This window comes from Neovison vison, chromosome 11 (assembly GCF_020171115.1).
Source record: "Neovison vison isolate M4711 chromosome 11, ASM_NN_V1, whole genome shotgun sequence".
NCBI lineage: Eukaryota > Metazoa > Chordata > Mammalia > Carnivora > Mustelidae > Neogale > Neogale vison.
In genome coordinates, this window is record NC_058101.1 from 189,521,869 (window position 1) to 189,544,497 (window position 22,629).

Consider the following 22,629-nt stretch of genomic DNA (forward strand, 5'->3'; position numbering starts at 1 on the left):
GAAAAAAATCTAAAATAACTTGTAGGAAGTTTTTTTTATTACTGACCATTCATAATTATTGTTACTAAAATTTTAGGTTATGAAATGATTTAAGTGAAATTTTCCCCAAGTGATCTATTTTCATAAATGGATTATAAAACTAATTAAAGCATTTAGATAGAATATTATTTTATTTTATTTTATTTTTTCAATGTTCCAAGATTTATTGTTTATGCACCACACCCAGTGCTCCATGCAGTACATGCCCTCCATAATACCCACCACCAGTCTGTTTCTCTGAGTCCACGGTCTCTCATGGTTTATCTCCCCCTCCGATCTCCCCCAATTCACTTTTCCTTTCCTTCTCTTAATGTCCCCTGTGTTATTTCTTATGCTCCACAAGTAAGTGAAACCATATAATAATTGACTCTCTCTGCTTGAATTTTTCACTCAGCATAATCTCCCCCAGTCCCATCCATGTTGATAAAAAAGTTGGGTGTTCATCCTTTCTGATGGAGGTATAATATTCCATTGTATATATGAAACATATCTTTTTTATTCATTTGTCTGTTAAAGGGCTTCTTGGCTCTTTCCACAGTTTGGTGACTATGACCATTGCTGCTATGAACATTAGGGTTAGATGGCCCTTCTTTTCACTACATCTGATTCTTTGGGGTAAATACCCAGTAGTGCAATTGTAGGATCATAGGGTAGCTCTATTTTTAATTTCTTAAGGGATATCCACACTGTTTACCAAAATGGCTGCACCACCCTGCATTAGGTTTTAAGAGAGCATAAAACTTTTGCTTTGAACAGACCATGTACGATCTGAGAGGCAAACCAAGGGGAAAAAATAAATATTCAGAAATATCCATGAGATGTTACTTGCTGACAGAGTAGTAGCTTTCTGCTTAGGCTGTGATTGTGCCTGTGGCTCATCATTTTAGGTATTTTCCCCTTATGTATAAATATATCAAGTAACTTGTAATTTTGTGTAGATTTTCTAGATTCAAGAAGAGATTTTAGTTAAGAGGACATATGCTTGTTCCTACCACATTACATTCAGGCACGTTAAAATCTGGAGATGTGCTGAGGAAAACAAAATGCTATTAAAGTTTCTGTGTCTCTGTGATGTCCCCAGGGAGATTTCTCTCAGTTGAAAAGTTAGCGTTCACAAAGCTTCTTCCAAAGCCATTCTGCGGCTTGCCTCCTGTTAATGGAACTTTAGTGGAAATAAAACCAAGTGCATTGAGCAAAACAACAACAAAATCTGTTCAAGATTTTGAAGAGGTTAAAGCATAAATGAAATGTTGAAAAGAATGTGAAGAATGTATAACATATATTAATAACTGGAAATTTACACGATGTTTCAAGGAAGATTTGATGTAAGAAATGGAATCGTTCCTTCAGTTATGGGCGGTGCTGTCATTCCTATGGTTATTGAAGGAGATAACCTCATGTTTACATATGAATATGATATTTTTGGTAACAAACAACAGGATGTTCATTGAAAAAATTCTTCATGGAAACAATCAGTTTTTTAGGGAAAAGCTATAAGATTATTCCAGAATACTATAACAGTTAATTGTAAGTAAAACCTTATCCCTGTCCTGAAAAGAAAGATGGAATTCTTTAAAAAGATTAAATTAAGGACAAAACTATAAACGATTTTTATAATCAGGAATCTGCTTTGGTTTTCCATAGATCAATATGATATTTGAGATTCATTCTAACATTATCTATGCCAGAAATAGAGCTAAACAGGATGGACATTCTGAGTCAAGTATTAAAGATTGTGGTTGATTCATGAATTGGTACAAAGTACAATTGTGTCTTGTAGTCTATCTGTATTGATTTTAGACAAATTAATTTGTTTCAGTGTCATTTGTAAGAACAGATAGACTCCCAATTTTCAGGCAGGTTTTGCTAAATAAAAGAGTTAAGAATTAGGAGAGTCTTCAGACAAATTCTTGAAGTATAAAGGACTTTTAGGCATTTTCATTTAGTTCTGCTTCTCTACATATTTTTGTTCTGTTTTAAATACATACTTTTTATTCACAAGCAGACATTTAATGAATGTACATTTCTTAACTATACTTTGTTAAAAATGTAAGTCATTTTCTGAAACAGTAAATGATGTAGGATAAAACACAAATTCTTTAGGAAAATATATTTGAGTAAGAATGTTAGGGCTTCTTGTTTTCAAAAATGCCTTTCACTGGAATACACTAGAATGTATTCTTGGAGCCATCTGTCTGGGGAAGATAATCTCATGATAAATGTTGGTAATTCTTCATATCAGAACAATCTTTAAGAGAAGTTTTCTACTTTTCTAAAGTTATCTACTTTTCTATAAATTGGGAATTTGTTGGAATTTTCCAATAATCCCATTCTCAAAACTAAAAAAAAAAAAAAGAAATAAGATCCCTCCCATTCCCCCCTCCCCCAGAAAAATGAACACATTCCTGTGGATCTGAGATTGATTTGAATAGAAAATATCTTTAGCAATATGCTCACTAAAACTTTGATCTATGGATAGATGGATCCTAAATCACAGGAAATTTGCTTATTAAATATTCATCCCATAATTTATTACACTAAAAACCAGGTAAAAATTCTTAGAGAAGTCACAATATTCCTCATATCATAAACAATGAGCTTCTCTGTATCTTGTTTAGACTGAGTTCAATAACTTATTAAATTTTTACATGATGGCAAATCGGTGTTACCACCATGACCCTTCCCTCCATTGAAAAAAACATATAGAATAGTTTGATTTTAAAGAATATTCCTTTTGCAAATATAATTTTCTGTTCTGTCAATGTATGTTTTTCTCGCAACTGTGATTTATAGTGATAAATCAAAATGACAAAATAGTAAACTAAAAAAAGAATAAACTCAAAACGTAAAACAGTATTTTGAGAAAATTAAGTAAGCCCAGTTCACCATTAAAAATGAAATAAGGGGCATTCTTGCCTGCCAAACCCTAAAGATCTGATAATATTTATACTTTCTTTCTGTTGTATAATATGGTGCATTTATACTTAGTCATGGGATAAAAACCTGCTTTGGGGGCGCTTGGGTGGCTCAGTTGGTTAAAGCCTCTGCCTTTGGCTCAGGTCATGATCCCAGGGTCCTGGGATCGAGCCCCACATTGGGCTCTCTGCTCAGCAGGGAGCCTGCTTCCTCCTCCTCTCTCTCTCTCTGCCTCTGCCTACTTGTGATCTCTGTCTGTCAAATAAATAATAAAATATTTAAAAGAAAAAACACCTGCTTTGACTTAAACCCTCCCATTTATAGCTGTGTGGTCTTTGGCAAGTTACTTGTCCTCTATGTTGCTTTGATTCCTCAACTGTAAAATGAAAATAGTGTTAATACCTATCTTCTGGTGCTATGGTAAGGATTACATAGATTAATAAATGAAAACATTTAGAAAAATATTTGACATTTAGTAAACACTGAACAAAATTGACAGTATTAGTGCTTTCTTAATTTTATGGAGTTTCGGTTCTAAGCTAACTCTAAAGACAGTCTTAATTTTGCTTAGACATCTTAACTTCTTGGAAATCCTCCTTCATGAGCTCCCAAATTAGCTCAATTTGTGTTTGCATTTTGCTGATGGGAAGAAAAGTGCTGAGTGTTAAGTGGTGGCTTCTGGAACCAGAATCTCTGGGGTTAATTGCTGGCTCAGCCAAGTCACTTTTGTACAACCGAAATCCTCTGTTCCTTAGTTTTCACGTCTGCAGGACTGGGTAAGGAGCAGTATCTATTCAGAGAGTTGTTGAGGGAACTGAGATATAAATCACTATAAAAATATCTTATCCTAGGGGCGCCTGGGTGGCTCAGTTGGTTAAGCTACTGTCTTTGGCTCAGGTCATGATCCTGGAGTCTCCGGATCAAGTCCCGCATCAGGCTCCAAGCTCCAAGGGGAGTCTGCTTCTCCCTCTGACCTTCTCCCCTCTCATGCTCCCTCTCATCTCTTTCTCAAATAAATAAAATCTTTAAAAAAAAAAGCACCTTATTCTAGCATGTAAGTTTAGTTGCTATTTGCACTCTGTTTTATAAATGTTTTATTCGTATACATGTTTTTGCATTCCTGTCTCATGGATAGCATGTGTTTCATGCTATCCACGAGGGAAGCCATGCTGATATTTTTTTTCAAGTTTCTTCTTATTTTATGTAAAAGCATTTTTAGTAGTCTGCTCCTAACTATGATTCCTTTACTTGGTTAACTTTTAATATAAATACTCACTTCTCTATGAGAGGGGAGAGATCTTTATCAGGTTCAAAATTTTTGTTGAGGTATCATAAAATTTATAGAGCACACTTGACCTGTTTGTTCTCCTCCTGCATGGGTTAAATCCTTTGTTAGATTTATGATTGAAGGGAGTTTTGGTGTATATGCTTCTTTTTTAAAATTTATTTAATTTTTAGTTTTTTTCTGAGTTTTTATTTAAATGCCAGTTAGTTATGGAGGGCACATATTGCATGGAGCACTGGGTGTGGTGCATAAACAATGAATTCTGAAACACTGAAAAGAAATTTTTAAAAAATTCTAGGTAGTTAACATACAGTATAATATCAGTTTCAGGTATAGAATTTAGTGATTCATCACTTACACATCACACCCCATGTTATCACAAGTGTACTCCTTAATCTCCATTCCACCTATTTTACCTGTCCCCCACAAACCCCTATTGAAACTCTCAGCTTGTTCTCTTTAGTTAAGAGTCTGTTTCTTGGTCTGCCTCTTTTCCGCCCCTATGTTCATTTGTTTGGTTTCTTAAATTCACTTAGCATTATACTCTCTAACCCTATCCACAACATTGTAAATGGCAAGATTTCATTCTTTTTATGGGTAATATTCCATTGTGTATATATATAAAGGAATGGATAAAGAAGTGGTATCTACCATTTATCAGTTGATGGACATTTGGGCTCTTTCCATAATTTAGCTGTTGTTGATAATACTGTTATAAACATTAGGGTACATGCATCCCTTTGAATCAGTATTTTTGTGTCTTTTGGGTAAATACCTAGAAGTGCAATTTTTGGATCATAGTGTAGTTTATTTTTAACCTTTTTGAGGGTTGAGTCTTTTGGGTTTTCCATATAAAGTATCATGTCATCAGTGACAAGAAGGAGTTTGACTTGTTCTTTGCCCGTTTGAATACCATTTCTTTCTTTTTGTTCTCTGATTGCTGTTGCTAGGACTTCTAGAACTATGTTGAGCAACAGTGGCGTGAGTGGGCATTGTTGTTGTGTTCCTGATCTCAAAGGGAAGGCTGTCAGCTTTTCCCTATTGAGAATGATATTCGCTGTGGGTTTTCCATAGGTAGATTTTTTTTTTAAGATTTTATTTATTTATTTGACAGAGAGAGATCACAAGTAGATGGAGAGGCAGGCGGAGAGAGGGAGAGAGAGGGAAGCAGGCCCCCTGCTGAGCAGAAAGCCCGATGCAGGACTTGATCCCAGGACCCCGAGACCATGACCTGAGCCGAAGGCAGCGGCTTAACCCACTGAGCCACCCAGGCACCCCTTTCATAGGTAGATTTTATGAAGTTGAGGAATGTTCCCTCTATCCTTATACTTTGAATCGTTTTAATCAGGAACAGATGCTGTATTTTGTCAAATGCTTTTTCTGCATCAATTGAGAGGACCAGGTGGTTTTTCTCTCTTCTCTTATTGATTTCTTCTATCACATTGATTGATTTGTGAATGTTGAACCACCCTTGCATCCCGGGGATAGATCCCACCTGCTCATGGTGGATAATATTTTTAATGTACTGTTGGATCCTATTAGTAGGATCGTCCACACTGTTTTCCAGAGTGGCTGCTCTAATCTGTATTCTCATGAACAGTATAAGAGGGTTCCTTCTTCTCCACATCCTTACCAACATCTATTGTTTATTGTGTTGTTAATTTTAGCCACTCTGACAGATGTGAGGTGATATCTCATTGTAGTTTGGATGATGGGTGATGTTGAGCAGCTTTTCATGTGTATGTTGGCTATCTGTACACTTTCTCTGGAAAAATGTCTATTCATGTCTTCTTCCCATTTTTTAACTGGATTATTTGTGTTTTGGGTATTGAGTTTGATAACTTCTTTATATATTTTGAATACTAATCCATTATCAGATATGTCATTCGCAGACATCTTCTCCCACTCCATAGGTTGCCTTTTAGTTTTGTTGATTTGTTTCCCTTGCTTGCAGAAACTTTTCATTTTGATGCAGCCCTAATAGTTTATATTTGCTTTTGTTTCTCTTGCCTCAAGAGTTATATCTAGAAGAATGTTGCTATATATGGCCAATGTCAGAGAAATTACTGCATGTGCTCTCCTCTAGGATTTTTACAGTTTTAGGTTTCACATTTAGATTAGGTCCTTAATCCATTTTGAGTTTATTATTGTGTATGGCATAAGAAAGTCATCCAGTTTCATTCTTTTGCATGTAGCTGTCCAGTTTCCCAGCACCATTTGTTGCAGAGATTGTCTTTTTCCCATCGAATATTCTTGCCATCTTTGTCATAGATTAATTGGCCATATAACTGTGGGTTTATTTCTGGCCTCTCTATTCTGTTCTATTGTTCTATGTATCTCCTTTTGTGCTAGTGCAATACTGTTTTGATCACTATAGCTTTGTAATATAAGTTGAAGTCTGAAATTGTGATGCCTCCAGCTTTTGCTTTTCAAAAGAAAATGCTCTGAATATATCTGATGATATATATCAGATGATTCAGGATGAAATGCTCTGAATATATCTGATTTGGTAGCAAGATTGTTTTGACTACCTGCAGTCTTTTGTGGTTCCGTACAAATTTTAGGATTGTTTCTTCTAGTTCTGTAAAAATGCTGGTGGTATTTTGACAGAGATTGCGTTAAATGTGTGGATTGCTTTGGGTAATATAGGAATTTAACAATATTTATTCTTCCAATCCATAAGCACAGACTGTTTTTCCATTTCTTTGTGTCATCTTCAATTTCTTTCATCAGTGTTTTATAGTTTTCAGAGTACAGTCTTTTACATCTTTGGTTAGGTTTATTCCTAGGTATTTATGGTGTTTGGTGCAATTGTAAATGGGACCGATTCTTTGCTTTCTCTGTCTGCTTCATTATTGGTGTGTAGAAATGCAACAGACTTTTCTACATTGGTTTTGTATTCTGAGACTTTACTGAATTTGTGTATCAGTTCTAGCAATTTTTTTGTGAAGTCTCTTGGGTTTTCTATATAGAATATCATGTCATCTTCAAATAGTGAAAGTTTCACTTCTTTCTTGCCAATTTGGATGCCTTTCATTTCTTTTTGTTGTCTGATGGCTGAGGCTGACTTCTCGTACTGTGTTAAATAACAGTGGTAAGAGTGGCTATCCCTGTCTTCTTCCTGACCATTGGGGAAAAGCTCTCAGTTTTTTCCCAATAAGTATGATATTAGCTGTGGGTTTTTCATATATGGCCTTTATTATGTAGAGGTATGTTCCCTCTAAACTTACTTTGTTGAGGGTTTTTATCATGAATGGATGCTGTACTTTGTCAAATGATTTTTCTGCATCTATCGGAAAGATCATATGGTTCTTGGACTTTCCTTTGTTTGTGTCGTCTATCACATTGATTTATTTGCAAATATTAAAGCCCAGGAATCCCACTTGATTGTGGTGGGTGATTCTTTAATGTACTGTTACATTTGATTTGGTAGTATTTTATTAACAATCTTTGCATCCATATCCATCAGGGATATTGGCCTATTGCTCTCTTTTTTAGTGGAGTCTTTGGTTTTGGTATTAGAGTACTACTGGTCTCAGAATGAACTTGGAAGTTTTCCTTCAATTTCTATTTTTTGGAGTAGTTTGAGAAGACTAGGTATTAACTCTTCTTTAAATGTTTGGTAGAATTCTCCCGGGAAACCACCTGGCCCTGGACTTTTGTTTATTGGGATATTTTTGATTACGCTTCAATTTCTTTGTTGTTATGGGTCTGTTCAAGTTTTCTATATCTTCTTGTTTCAATTTTGGTAGTATATATATTTCTAGGAATTTATCCTTTTTTTTCCAGGTTGTCCAATTTTTTAGCATAGAGTTTTTCATAATATTCTCTTATAATTCTCCTATAATATTCTCTTATAATTTCTATAGTGTTGGTTGTTATTTTTCCTCTCTCATTTGTGATTTTATTTATTTGGATCCTTTCTCTTTTCTTTTTGATAAGTCTGTCTAGGGATTTATCAATTTTATTAGTTCTTTCAAAGAAGCAGCTCCTGGTTTCATTGATCTTTTCTACTGTTTTTTGGTTTTTGTTTTGTTTTGTTTTTGTTTTTAATTTCTATATCATTTATTTTTGCCCTAATCTTTACTATGTCTCTTCTTCTGCTGGCTTTAGACTTCATTGTTGTTCATTTATAGCTACTTAATGTGTAAATTTAGCTTGTTTATTTGACATTTTTCTTCCTTCTTGAGATAGTCTTGTATTGGCATAAAATCGCCTCTTGGAACCAGTTTTGCTCTATCCCAAAGGTTTCTGAACCATTGTGTTTTAATTTACATTTCTTTCCATGTATTTTTTAATTTCTCTTTTGATTTGCTGGTTGACCCATTCATTGCTTAGTAGTGTGTTCTTTATCCTCCATGTATTTGTGGTCTTTCCAAATTTTTTCTTGTGGTTGACTTCAAGTTTCATAGCATTGTGATTACAAAGTATGCCAGATAAGACCTAAGTCTTTTTGTACTTGTTATGGCCTGATTTGTGATCTAGTATATGATTTATTTTGGAGAATGTCCCATGTGTACTTGAAAAGAATGTGTGTTCTGCTGCTTTAGGATGAAATGCTCTGAATATATCTGTTAAGTCCATTTTGTCCAGCGTGTCCTTCAGAGCCATTGTTTCTTTGTTGATCTGCTTAGATGATCTGTTCACTCCTGTAAGTGGGGTATAAAAGTCCCCTAATATTATAGTATTATTATCACTGATTTCCTTTATGTTTGTTATGAACTGTTTTATATATTTGGGTACTCTCATACTGGGAGCATAAATATTTATAATTATTAGATCTTCCTGATGGATAGCCCTTCTTCATCTCTTATTGCACTCTTTGGTTTAAAGTCTAGGTTGTCTGATATAAGTATTGCTACTCTGGTTTTCTTTTGGAGTCCATTTATATAAAAAATTGTTTTCTATCCCCTCAGTTTCAATCTGCAAGTGTCTTTAGGTCTAAAATTAGCCTCTTATAGGGAGTCTATGTAGATGAGTCTTGTTTTTTGATCCATTCTATGCCCTATGTCTTTTGATTAGAACATTTAGTATTCAGAGTATTTATTTATTTATTGTTTTTATTTTAAGATTTATTTACTTAATTTAGAAGGGTGGGGTGGGGCTAAGGAGAGAGAGTCCTAGCAGACTCCACATTGACCATGAATCCCAACACAGGGCTTGAGATCATGACTGAGCAAAAACCAAGAGTTGAACCACTTATCCAACTGCACTACCCAGGTACACCATTCACAGTATTTACTGATAGGTCTGTATTTAGTGCAATTTTATTACTTTTTTTGTCATTGTCTCTGGAGATTTTCTCTGCCCTTTTCTTATCTTTGTCATTTTTGGTTCTTCCTTTTTACTCAAAGTGTTCCCTTTAATATTTCTTGTAGGACTCATTTAGTGGTGATGAACTCTGTTAGTTTTTGTTTGCCTCAGAAACTCTTTATCTCTCCTCTTCTGAATGATAGCCTTGCTGGGTAGAGTACTCTTGGCTGCAATTTTTTCCCATTCAGTATGTTGAATATATCATGCTACTTTCTTCTGGCTTGCCAAGTTTCTGTGGAAAGATCTGTAGCTATCCTTATCAGTCTTCCCTTCTAAGTTAAGGACTTCTTTTGTCTTCCTGCTTTTATGATTTTTTTCTTTATTGCTATGTTTTACAAATTTATTTACAATATGTCTTGATGTTGGCCTAATTTAGTTGATTTTGATGAGAGTTCTTGGTGCCTGTTGGATTTGGATATCTGTTTCCTTCCCCAGATTAGGGACATTTTCAGCTATTATTTACTCAAATAAATTTTTTGTCCTCTTTTCTCTCTTTTCTTGTTCTGGGACTCCTATGATAGGAATGTTACTACGTTTGATGTAGTAACTGAGTTCCCTAAGACTATTCTTGTGATCCATACCTTTTTCTCTGTTTTGTTCAGCTCAACATATTGCTCTATTAAAAGGCTTTGGTGAAATCTCTTTTTTTTTTTTTTAAGATTTTTATTTATTTATTTGACAGACAGAGATTACATGTAGGCAGAGAGGCAGGCAAAGAGAGAGAGAGGAGGAAGCAGGCTCCCTGCTGAGCAGAGAGCCTGATGTGGGGCTCGATCCCAGGACTCTGGGATCATGACCTGAGCCGAAGGCAGAGGCTTTAACCCACTGAGCCACCCAGGCACCCCATAGTGAAATCTCTTTTAACTCTAATGATTGTTTTTTGAATCTGTGGCAGAACTGAAAAAAACTTCATTATTATTATTTTTACAAACTTATTTACTTATTTAATCAAGGTAAAATCCATTCAACATAAAATTAACCATTAACCATTCTTAAGAGAACAATCTAGCAGCATTCAGTATATTCCCAGTGTTGTTCTAATACATTTTTTCCATATTTCTTTAATTAGTGGTTCATAACAAGTGCTTGTCATAACAAGTGCCCTTCATAAGGAACTGAAATCCTTTAGTGCTTGAAATGAGATCTTGTTGGGGCATTTGGGTGGCTCAGTGGGTTAAAGCCTCTGCCTTCGGCTCAGGTCATAATCCCAGGGTCCTGGGATCAAGCCCAGCATTGGGCTCTCTGCTCAGGGGGGAGCCTGCTTCCTCCTCTCTTTCTCTCTGCCTGCCTCTCTGCCTACTTATGATCTCTGTCTGTCAAATAAATAAATTAAAAAAATCTTAAAAAAAAAGAAATGAGATATTGTCAAGATTCTTCCTCATGGTCGTGGTAAACATCCTTCTGTTTTTGATGAGTTTCTATCTGTAACCCTAAAATAGGAACTGTCACTGTTTGCAGATTTTGGAAAGCAGGGTTCATACTTCTGTTCACTCAATAATCTAAAATGAGGGAAAGGAGTAAGAAGTAAGTTTACACATAAAAGGCATAGACTTTTTTTTTTTCCCCTCAGTTTGGAACAGCCTGTCCAAATTATTCAATATTCTTCACTCCTTCCTACTATAAGCTTGTTGAAGCAGCTCTTTTTCTCCAAGCAGATGATACACTACTGCTTATGTACCCTGTTGGTGAACAAAGGGTAAAGTTAATTGTGGGGAGAAATTATATGGAAGTTTCATTCTGTCCATGTGTCAAACTACGTTCTGCAATCTAGTTTTGAACAATGATATTTCTCATACCTCGGAATTTTGTGCCCTTTTTCTTTTTCTTTTTTTCCCCTTCTTCTTTTCCCTTCTCTCTCTCTCTTTTTTTATTTCCTCCTTCTTTTGTAAATGTTCCATGTACACTTAAAAGAATGCTATAGGGTTCTGGATATGAATTACATAGAGTGGTTGAATAATGTTGAAATCCTTTATAAATAAATCTTTTATTGCTTTTTATTTTGTTGTTCTTTTAGTTGCTGATGGAAGTATGTTAAAATTTCCAACTCTAATTCAGGATTTGTCAATTTCTCCTCTTAGGTTTCTCAACTTTTGCCCTAAGTATTTTGAAGCAATGCTGAGTTGACCTTTTAATCATAAAATTTCATTTTTTCCCAATATTTTTGTCTTAAAATTTCATTTTATCAGATATTAATATATTTATATCAGTGCTTACTGAATGTTTCCATGATACTTGCTTTGCTTTTCCATACTCTCTTTCAGCTTGTCTATATCTTTATATTTAAAGGATATTCTTTTGAAAACATAATAGATTGTCTTTTTTAAAAAACCTACTGAACATCTTTGTCATTTAATTGCAGTGTGTACTATAGGGGAGGAAAAACTTTCCCTTTACTTTCCTAGTGTTGATAGCTGGGTCTGTGAAATAAACTGACCACAAACAGATTAACAGAGAAAAGATATACAATTTATTAATTTTTATTATATGTACAGGGGCACACATGGAAAAAAGTGAATACTTAAATAAGTGATAAGATTTGAGAGATTATATATTCTCTTACTAGAGGAAAAGGGTGGGGGGAATGAATGTAGGCAACTTAAGAGAGAATCAGTGATTTCCAGAAGAGATGAATTGGCCTTTAGAACAACAGATGGGAAGTGTGATAATTTGTGACTAATTTTGTTTGAATGTGGTATTATTGACTTTGAGTCTCCTCTACTATGGTAAGACTTACATTTTGCTGGCTGATGAAACTTCCCAGAAAAGGGACTTATGGCATTTGAATTCCTTCTGGAGGATATGTCTTTTGGTAGGTAAGGGAAGTTCTTGCCTGCAGAAATTATTACAGTGATTTTTCTAATGTGGGCTGTCTATTTACCAAATTGCTTCTGTGTTCATTAATTAGAATTATTCCATAAGAAAAGTCTCTTCTCATTTATTTAGTTTGTTATTTATTTACTCTTCTATTTTCTTATTAGAGGCTCATGAATACTTACTGTATTCATTATGTTATAATCCATATCATTGTTATTTCTTTTATTGCTCAAATTGTTCCAGCTTTGTTGGGAAATTGGCAACTATGTCAATTTGATATGCCTCATCCTTCTTTTATCTTTAATCTTTTTTTTTTTAACACTGCTTTTCTTTTTGCCATCACAAGGTATTCTAGGCTCATCTCATATTTTTGCATATCGTCTATTCTCATCTCTAAGTCAGCCATTACTCTAAGTACTTCTGGTTCTGTTTGTTACGGAATTACTACTTAGAAATAAATTTAAATTATTTCTAAGTAAATTTCTAAATAAGTTACTTAGAAATGATTCATTTGGGTCTAGGTGTCAGTATCTCACCAAACAAGAGTCTTATATAGAAGTCTGTTATACTCTGCTTCATGTTCCAGCTTTTATTTACCTATAAACCATTCATGTAGAATTTTTCAGCATGTAACATAATGCTTTCTTTTATTGCTATATTATGTACTGTTCCCAAGTATACTTTTTAGTTGAATTCTGATTTAGATGACAGGCAATAGGCTAATGATTTGGTTGAACTAGAATGGCCTTCAGAGTGTCTAAATTTTTTAAAGAGCAGATACATTTTCTTGGAGGTAGTTTATTTGATATTCAGCTACATGACTGACAAATGGTTGAAATAATGAACCATGAGGGTGTATCTTGTTTGAAATAATAAAATAACAATTAATTATTAATGAATAAATCTTGGATATTGTTTTGACATGGATCGATATTTAAGTTAGCAAGAATAGGATGAAAGGAATTGATTTGTAGTCAAGCTCAGATGCAATTTCATTCAGGTCCTGTTTCTGGTGAGACAGGAATTCCTAAAGAGCACACAACATGAAGGGCTGACGAGTTACACTCAAGTTCAACAAAGAGAGGAAGGAGGATGCTACAGAGGGAAAAATAACTCACTAGGGTTTGAGACTATAGAAGAAATAAGATCATTTCAAGCATAGATTTCTAACAAATACACAAGCATAGAAGAATTTGAAAAGAAATTGAAAGTATAGAAACATAGGATCTTAAGAACAGTTAAACTGTTTACCAACATATGCCTTCATCAAAAGAAATGGGTCATTTAGAATACTTAAATTCAACAACTATTTTTTGAGCACCAGTTATATGTGAACTAATGAGCCAGGCAGTGGAGATTCAGTGGGTATTATAGGTGCTGCTTACCCTTATATCCACCTCTCAGTCTCAGCCATTAAGTGAGAATGTGGTTTCTGCTGAACCTGCCAGACTCCTTTCTGGGAATGTAAATGCTAAACAAAAGTTGGGAAGGTGATAAATCTTTGGAGCTAAGCATTTTGACAATAAAGTTCATGTGTTTTACTAGTTAGAGAAGAACTGCCTTGGTTCCAGTTTTTTCCCAAGGACTGATCATTTTGTTAACATTTCCTTCAATCTTACAAGCTTTTCCATATCTTTCAAAATACATTTCCATTAAGAAATTATTGAGCTAACCAGAATCAGTTTGCAAAGAACCCTACATGACAGAGTCACCGAATGAATTTTGTCCTTGTGAAATCCAAATATATGTTTCTAACCCTTCAGAAGACAACTCCCTATGAAGTTAAAGCAGATGGGAGTTCATTCAAGAGAAGAAATGAGCTAGTGTTGAAAGAAAAGTAGGCAGAATAGTCTGAGCGGAGAAAAGTGAGGATGACCTTCTATAATATCGGGAGAGAAATTGCAGAGGTGCATGTCTTTATTTGCAAGTTGCTCTTCGATAAAGGTGACTGAGGGATGCCTAGAGAAGAGAATTATCACACAGACCTTGAGAATAGTAGTGGAAGGGCTGGGTTGTTATGTCTGTAGCTGCTGAAGAAGACTGAGTAAAGAAGCATACCTTAGCTCACACATCATGGCGAAACAGAATTCAAGACTGCACACAACAGCTTTGAAGAACAAAAGGAGCACTGGTAGTTATAGTGATCATCATGGATTGGAAGCAGGCTCCTCTGCTGTTTTTATGGGAGAACATATACCTTCATATTCCTTTACCAACCTTGGGATAGGGAGGGTCCTTCAACATCACAACTGTGGTATCATTCTACATTAATATAATGGGTAGAGGCTTAGAGCCATACTCAATTTAATTTAAAGTAAACTAATGCAAGCTAACATATATCAAGCACTGATTATAAGCCAGGAACTCTTCTAAGAGCTTCATATGTATTGATTTATTTAGTCCTCACTTTATTTTATAAATGTAGAGACTTAGGCATAAATAATACAGCTCAAAATCATATGATGCAGATTCCAATGCAAGCAGTCTGATTCCAGAGTCCCACTTCCACCCACTGCTACAGTTTGTGTGAGTGTGTGTGTTTGTGTATATGTTTTAATTGTGAAGTATTTCAATATAGAAAACACATAAATTCCATATTCCTGACTCTTAGTTGTATTAATTCTTCATTATGTCACATTTTCCTCAGATATTTTTGAAATAACCATTGTGAATTCAGTCTTTTTTACTGAACATTTATGCATCTATAAAAATTATTTTAAATAGTTAAAACATTTTAAATTGATACAGATAGTATCATAATAAATATCACATTCTGCAAGTTACATTGAAACATAGTGATTTTCTATTTCATTCATCTTAACATAGGTAGCATTACTTCCATTTTTAAAAACCACTATAATAAGTCCATTGTATTTCTTTTTTTTGAGTCAATAGGCAAGTGACTTATCCTATTTTCTTTTTTTTTTAAGATTTTATTTATTTATTTATTCATTCATTCATTCATTCATTCATTTTTTCAGAAGGAGACAGTTTGAGGACAAGGGGTGGGTAGAGGGAAAGCAGACTCCACGTTAAGCACAGAGCTTCACCCAGAGCTCCATCTTGTGACATTGAGGTCATGACCTGAGCCAAAAAGACTCAGTCAACTGACTGAGATACCCAGCTGCTCCAATTTATCATATTTTTAACGCTTGGTTTCAGTAAATATACTTATCTAGCTTTTCTTTTTTGAGTATATATTTCTTAATAATATATATTATTGATGAATTGTATGTTTTAATTATGACAGTATTCTGTACCAGTTAAAAACTTCTCCTAATTGTGAGTCGCCACAAACTCAACTTAAAAGCAGTGTGAACAAACTAAGCATTTTTTTTTTCTCATAAAACAAGAAATCTGGAAATACAGTTACCGGCACTGGTTCAGACTCAGGAATATCAAAACTAGAGGCCTCTGTCAATTTCTCTGAGCTGAAGCTCCTTCTCAAGCAGGCACAAAGAGAGAGAGAAAAGAAAGCAACCAGGAAAACGGATGCTTCTAGAATCAGGATCTCTATGTTAGTCCAAGGAAAATGGGTATTGGGTGTCCAGTGGCAGTGATCGCCAGGTTTTTCACTTCTCAGATGAACCTATACCACCTTCCTCATTTTTTTCTCAAGTGCTTTTTATCTTTTATGTATAATTTAATGATCTTATAATCTAATGATCTTATTATGTAAGCAGTGTAATTGTATTATAAGTTATTTAACAATAAGACAAGCCACTTAAAGTCCCTTTGAAAATGACCAATGAATTTTGATTAGAATTTTTGAAACCAATAACCAAGAGATGTATTATCAGTATCCACTCTGTTATTGATATACTGATTATCTAAAAATGTTATACTATTATTGTCTCACACTGATACATTAGTTTTCTGATAAAACATTGGCATAGGCATCATTAATATTTAAATGTAAAAATTTAAATATTTTATTTATTTGAGAGAGAGAGCATGAACTGGGGGAGGGGAAAAGGGAGAAGCAGTCTCCCCACTGGTCAGGGAGCTGGATATGGGTCTCAATCCCAGGGCCCCAGGATCTTGACCTGAACAAGTGGCAGATGCTTAATTAAAGGCAGTAGCTTAACTGACTGAGCCACCCAGAGTCCCCTAATATTAATGTGAAAATTTTAAAAACCCTCACACTAGGTAGATAAGTTATTGCATAGCTATACAGTTAATATTTTAACCATTAAAAGGAATATTTTGCAGAAATAATATTTAAATCATCACAATATATCATGTAATATGCTACTAAGTGAAAAAAGAAGAGTATCATGTTTTTATTTGGAACAAAAAACATAGAAAATGGATGCTAAGAACATGCATTACACATCAATAGGGGTTTTTTTTCATTAAAATAATGGACTATTTTATTGCTATTATTAACAGCAAGAAATTCCATTTCTAAATTCTATTTAGAACATGTGCTGCATGAATAAAAGAAATGAAGAAAATCATTAAAATATTCACAAACTTAAAAAAAAACTCTACAGTCACAAATAAAACTAGATAAATTAAAAGGTGATTTTTGAGCCATAGTTGAAACTGTTAGCATTTCCCAATGACACAGGATGTATAAAAGATAAATATTCCTCTATGATAAAAATGTTGCCAAATGTAGCTACACATGAAGTATTATTTTTATCAGGTTCAATAAAACTTGGGAATAAAACACATAGCTTTGTGAATAAACATGCTAACAAATATTCGTGGGGAACAAAGCAATATTTTAAAGGAACAAAGCTGATTTTGTTTTTCTTGAAAATATTTTTCCTAGTCTAATTAGAAAGTCTAACTTCAATGTGCTCTCAAATCTGCATATGTCCTGGTCTCTTGGATTCCTAAAAAATGTAGATGCCATAGAAACCATTTACTAGTGCTCAAAATACTGCTTCCCAGGCCAAATTCCTCAGGTATAGATTATAAGCCAATGTGAAGATACTAATCACCTTGCCTAGGATTCAAAATCTTTCCAAATCTGATATCGTGCTTGATGGATTACATTCCATAAGACTGAAACAGCTCTTTTCAGCAGATCAAAGTTGCTGAGGCAGATAAAATAATAAATAATACAAAATCCGCTCAGTGGTAGAAGAGGTTTTCCACAAGGGAAGAAAATGTCCTGATGCATGAAGATGTTCATTAATGTATTATTGCCAATAACAGAAATTGAAAATATAAATTGTAAATGAGGTTTCTCCTTTTTTTCTAGCTCAGTAAACTGCATTTTGCTTGTTCAGAATTTTTTTTCCCCTCAAATTTTCATTTAAATTCTGGTTAGTTGACGTTCAGTGTAATATTGGTTTAAGGAGTAGAATGAGTTTTGCCATTATAAGAGGAAAAGAATTAATGAATTTTCAGAAGATTCTACTTAAAATTTAGAGCTCAGTAAGGGAAGAATTATTTTATTATTCAATATTTTTATCTTTATTCTATGTGGGCATGATATTATTCATGAATTTTAAATTATATTTGCTTTTAATATCAAAACTGGAAACTGATAATTTGGATATTAAAATAGATTTTTTAAAAGATTTTATTTATTTATTTGACAGTGAAAGGGGGAGCACAAGCAGGTGGAGTGGGAGAGGGAGAAGCAGCCTTCCTGCCATGCAGGGGGCCGGATGCAGCACTCCATCCCAGAACCCTGGGATCATGACTTAGCTGAAGGCAGATGCTTAACAACTGAGCCACCCGGGCGCCCCTGGATATTAAAATAATTTTATCAGAATACTTTACCAGAAATTTAATCAAAATATTTTAATCCACAGCTACTTAGAGTAACGATAGCATGCTTCATCTGATTTTCAGAGTAATTTGTCTAAAGTATTTTTCTAAATAATTAATTTTTCTAAATTATTTTTCTAAATACCTTTATAGTGTTCAGATGTTAGTGTGAGAACATATATGACTGTATGGCTCTTAGTCCACAAAATTAATTATGAAAAAATAATTGCTGGCTTCATTTTCACTTCTAATAATCTTTGAGTAAGAGCGGTTATCACTGTGTCCTTTTGTCTCTTGCACTATCTCACCGATGTTTGGAAAGTTTACTTAGCCCCTGGAAGATGCAGTCAAATGTTCTGCCCCTGACCTATACCCCCAAGCCCCTGGAAGATGAAAGGCTTTTAGTTTCCAGGACAGATCATGGTCACTGCAGGTAGGCTGCACTGTCCAAATGGTAGTGGCTCCTTGACCTTTTGCAGCTCTGCTTGTGTATCATCTTTGAGGTCCTGCTTTCCTGGTGAACAGAAGCATCTCTCTGATCTCCCTTGTTTTCTCTATTGGGCAGAAACTTCTACCTGTGCTTTCAAGATCTTCTCTCTGCTCCCCTACGTCTCCACGTCTCCTAACATACTCTGTTCATTTTGCTTAGGCTTTTACGAAAGATCAGTTACTTTGAGCTACTCTTCATTGTATAGCTGCCAAAATCTTTGACGTAAGAAGTTTAAAAGTCTGGTTATAAAACTAAAATGAAAAAGAGCATGCGAATATGAGGGGAATTTAAAAAGCAAAATGAGATCTAGTCTCTCAAAGACTAATGTATTAGAAATTAAGTACTAAACGTACTGAAATGCAAGGATTTAAAAATAGTCACTTAAGAAGTGTTATTAGAATTTGAAAGATGAGTGTGTTTGCTGACTTTATGGCTGCTGACATCCGCATGCATCCATATGCCAAATTAGCATCCCCCTGTAAATATGGGCTAATCCTTCAGTCTAGAATGATCCTGATCCCAGATAGATTGCTCTGTGGAGAGCTTGGTATGAGGATATTCCTGGAGCCCTTCTCATTCTGATGCTCTGGTCTCTTGGCTCCTGAACTCTACTTTGATTGACCAGTTCTTTGTACTAAATGAAATCCCTGATCTCTGTTGCTAATAACTTGCCTCTTTGAAGTTCTGGAACTGCCAGAGTGAGAGTTAGAAATCTTCTGGCTGGGATCTGGCTAGCCTTTCAATCCTTGATCTGCAGTCTGGGTTTTTGTTCACAGATCCATCCTTAGATTAGCACCACTGCTGTCATATTCCTACAAGACCCTTCATCATCTGAGATATTTGGAGTGTACTTACAAAACTATTTTAGTCAGTTCTGCTGGCTTTGAGTCCCAGAAATAGCAGAGTGGTAATTCAAAAACATTTAATGGAAGTTCCTTATCTGCTGGCGTTTAAATGACCGTTCATGGATGTCTTCACTTCTGCCCTTATTCTGGTATTTAGGTAAGGTATTAATTGGAATGTAGGGAAGACCTTTAGGAGAAAAAAAATGTTCCTTTCATATTGATAATTTACCAATTTCAAAGACATTGTTGCCAAATGGAGATTGATTGATTATTGATTGATTTTTTTTTAACCATAGTGAACTGGTCTTAGAGTTTAGGTTTCTTTATTAGAAGATAATTTCAGAAGGGCAGTACAAAAGTTTGTCTTGTAATAAGATAAGCAGATGTCAAGGTCAAGAAGGGATTGTTTGCTGAGAGTTGAAGACAGGCTTCCTGTTTCAAATGGTATCTGAGGAAATTTCCATGAACTCCAGTGCCAGTAGAATGAAACTGAGTGAAATTGGCAGGTCAGCAATGTTATGCCAACATCACAATAGGTAGTAATTTACTTTGTCTCTCCTTTGCTGCCCACACTTTATCCAAAAATTTAGTCCACTGCAAACAAAAAAGCAGAGCAAAAACATATATTTTTTGGGACCCAAACCCACATATCACATTCTAGATTCATTAGGTGAGTACAGCTTTCATTAGATGGGGAAAGTTCTCTATATAATAGCGGTAAATTATAACTATGCTGCTATAATTTACCCATATAGTTAATCCCATAAAACTGACTGAATAAAGGCAGAGTCCTGGTAGCAGACAGAAGAGAAGATTTTAATTTTTCATGAAGTTCAGAGTATTTAATAAATGCCAGAAAGAAATTTTATTGACAACACACAAATGGCTGTTAGATACTGAAAATTATAATAGAAATCATACTTTTCAATTGTATGTCTGGGAAAGAGATTTGAAAAACACTCAAGTGGTTATAGCATGGGACAGTGGTGATCACATGCTTCATATTTTGACCAAACTCTTGTATCTGGATAGATTTTTACTTTTTTTTTTTTTTTGCTTGAGGATAATTATAAAAGAAAATATCATGTTGGAACATAAAAGAACATTATATAAAGTGAAGTTAAAAGAGTTTATTTTTTTATTGCTGTAGTTACAAAAGGCCACAAACTCAGAGACTTAAAGTCACACAGATTTATTATAGTTCTGGAAGTTATAAGTCTGAAATGGGCCTCTCTGGGCTGAAATCAAGGTGTAGCCAAGGTGTATTCATTCTGGAGGCTCTTTGAAAAGATCTGTTCTTGCCTCTTGCCTTTTCCATTTTCTAAAGACTGCCTTCATTCCCTGGCTCATGGCCCCCCTTCTCCATCGCCAAGGCCAATATACAGTTGAGTCCTTTTCACATCATCATACTTCTGATTCCTTCTCTCCCTCTCTCTCCCCCTTTCTTTGTTCTCTTTTCAGTTATATGAACCCTTGTAATTCATGGGGCTACCCTGTTAATCGGGTATAATCTCCCCATCTCAAAGTCAACTAGAAACCTCACTTACACCTGCTACCTTAAATCCCTTTTGCCTTGTAACCCTAATATATTAAGGGGATCTGAAGATTTAGTCCTGGACATGTTTGGGTGCCTATTACTCAGTCTGTCGCAGAGGGCAATATACTTAATACCAATTGTAAATTCAAGGGTGTCTAAATTAAGAATAAAAATAAAGTTTCAGACCTCCCTGGAAGGAACCTTCCACCATGTCCCACATAATAAGTAGATGACAAAAACCTGATTGGGTGACAGGCACAGGGAACTTTAATCAGATTAAAATAACCAACAAGCCCCTCGACTTAGAAACTCTAGTGGTAACCCTCTCCTGTTTCCTCCCTCTTCAGGAACTGTGTACCATCATCCAAAAAACTTTGCTTAGCTGCTCAAAAATGAAAACAAAGACAAAAAAAAAAAAAGAGAGAGAGAGAAAAGAATAAAGTTCCATAAATTGAAAATTTCAGGGGAAAATGTTCTTTCTATAGGTAAACAACAGTATACAACCTGTATTGATTATTAATTTTACTTCTTTCATAACCTTTATAATTTAATTATGTTAGCTAAATTTTCTGGATCAATAGGAAGTAATGGTGCTGATGAAAAAGGTCAAGAAACAGAAAAGAAAATAAAAACAACACCAACATTGTAAAAATTCAATGAGGATACATCCAGTTTTCAGTTCTGCACATATGAAACTTGGAAGTTTCCCCTGAGGGCTAACAAGTAAAAAGCTGAGAAGTCTGATAAATCAAGACCTCTTCTAGGATCTATAAAAGAGGCAAGGACACAGGGCAAACTACTGACCCCAATACTGGAAGGTCAAGTGAATACAGTGAGGCACAGAGACCCAGGGACAGACACCAGCATGGGAACCAGTGCCAGGGTAAGGGAACCAGTGCCAGGGTAAGGAAACCAGAACTGTAATTGGCAAATTGCTGAAGGCTCAGCATGGACAACTTTGAGAGTTCAAAGTTCTAGGGGGGTCCTACAAAATTTACCTTGAGAGTCTCAGTTCGTATCAGAGCAAAATCCTAGGTGATTGTCAGAGGTGGGGTGATGTGGGTTTGGGAGATATAGCTGAAGGTAGTCAAAGTACATACTTCAACGTATAAGATAAATAAATTCTGGGGGTCTAGCTATAGCATGGCTACTATAGTTAGCAATATTGTATTGTGTATTTAAAAAAATTTTTTTTAAAAAAAGCAATTTTAAAAGTTGCTAAGAGAGTTTAAAAATTCTTGTCACAAGAAAAAAATTGTAAGTATGAGGTGATTTTAACGAAACTTATTGTGGCAATCATTTCACCTATGTGGACGTATCGAATCACTGTGTTATACACCTTAGATGAATAGGATGGCATATGTTGATTATGTCTCAATAAAAATAGAAAAATTGTTAAAATTCATTAAAATGACTGGGTGTATCATATATGGAAAATAATATATATATAAACTATATATATATACATATATATGGTATCTTGAAACAAAGTTATTCATAAAAATATGAGATCCCCTCATTAACATATTTATAAAATGATATAGGAAAATAGTATTTCTTGAAGTGTCATTATAATAAATAATTGTCAACAACCTAAAAAGTTTATCAATATCCAATAATTTAAAAAATTGATGACAAAAAATAATGTTTTTCTTATCCC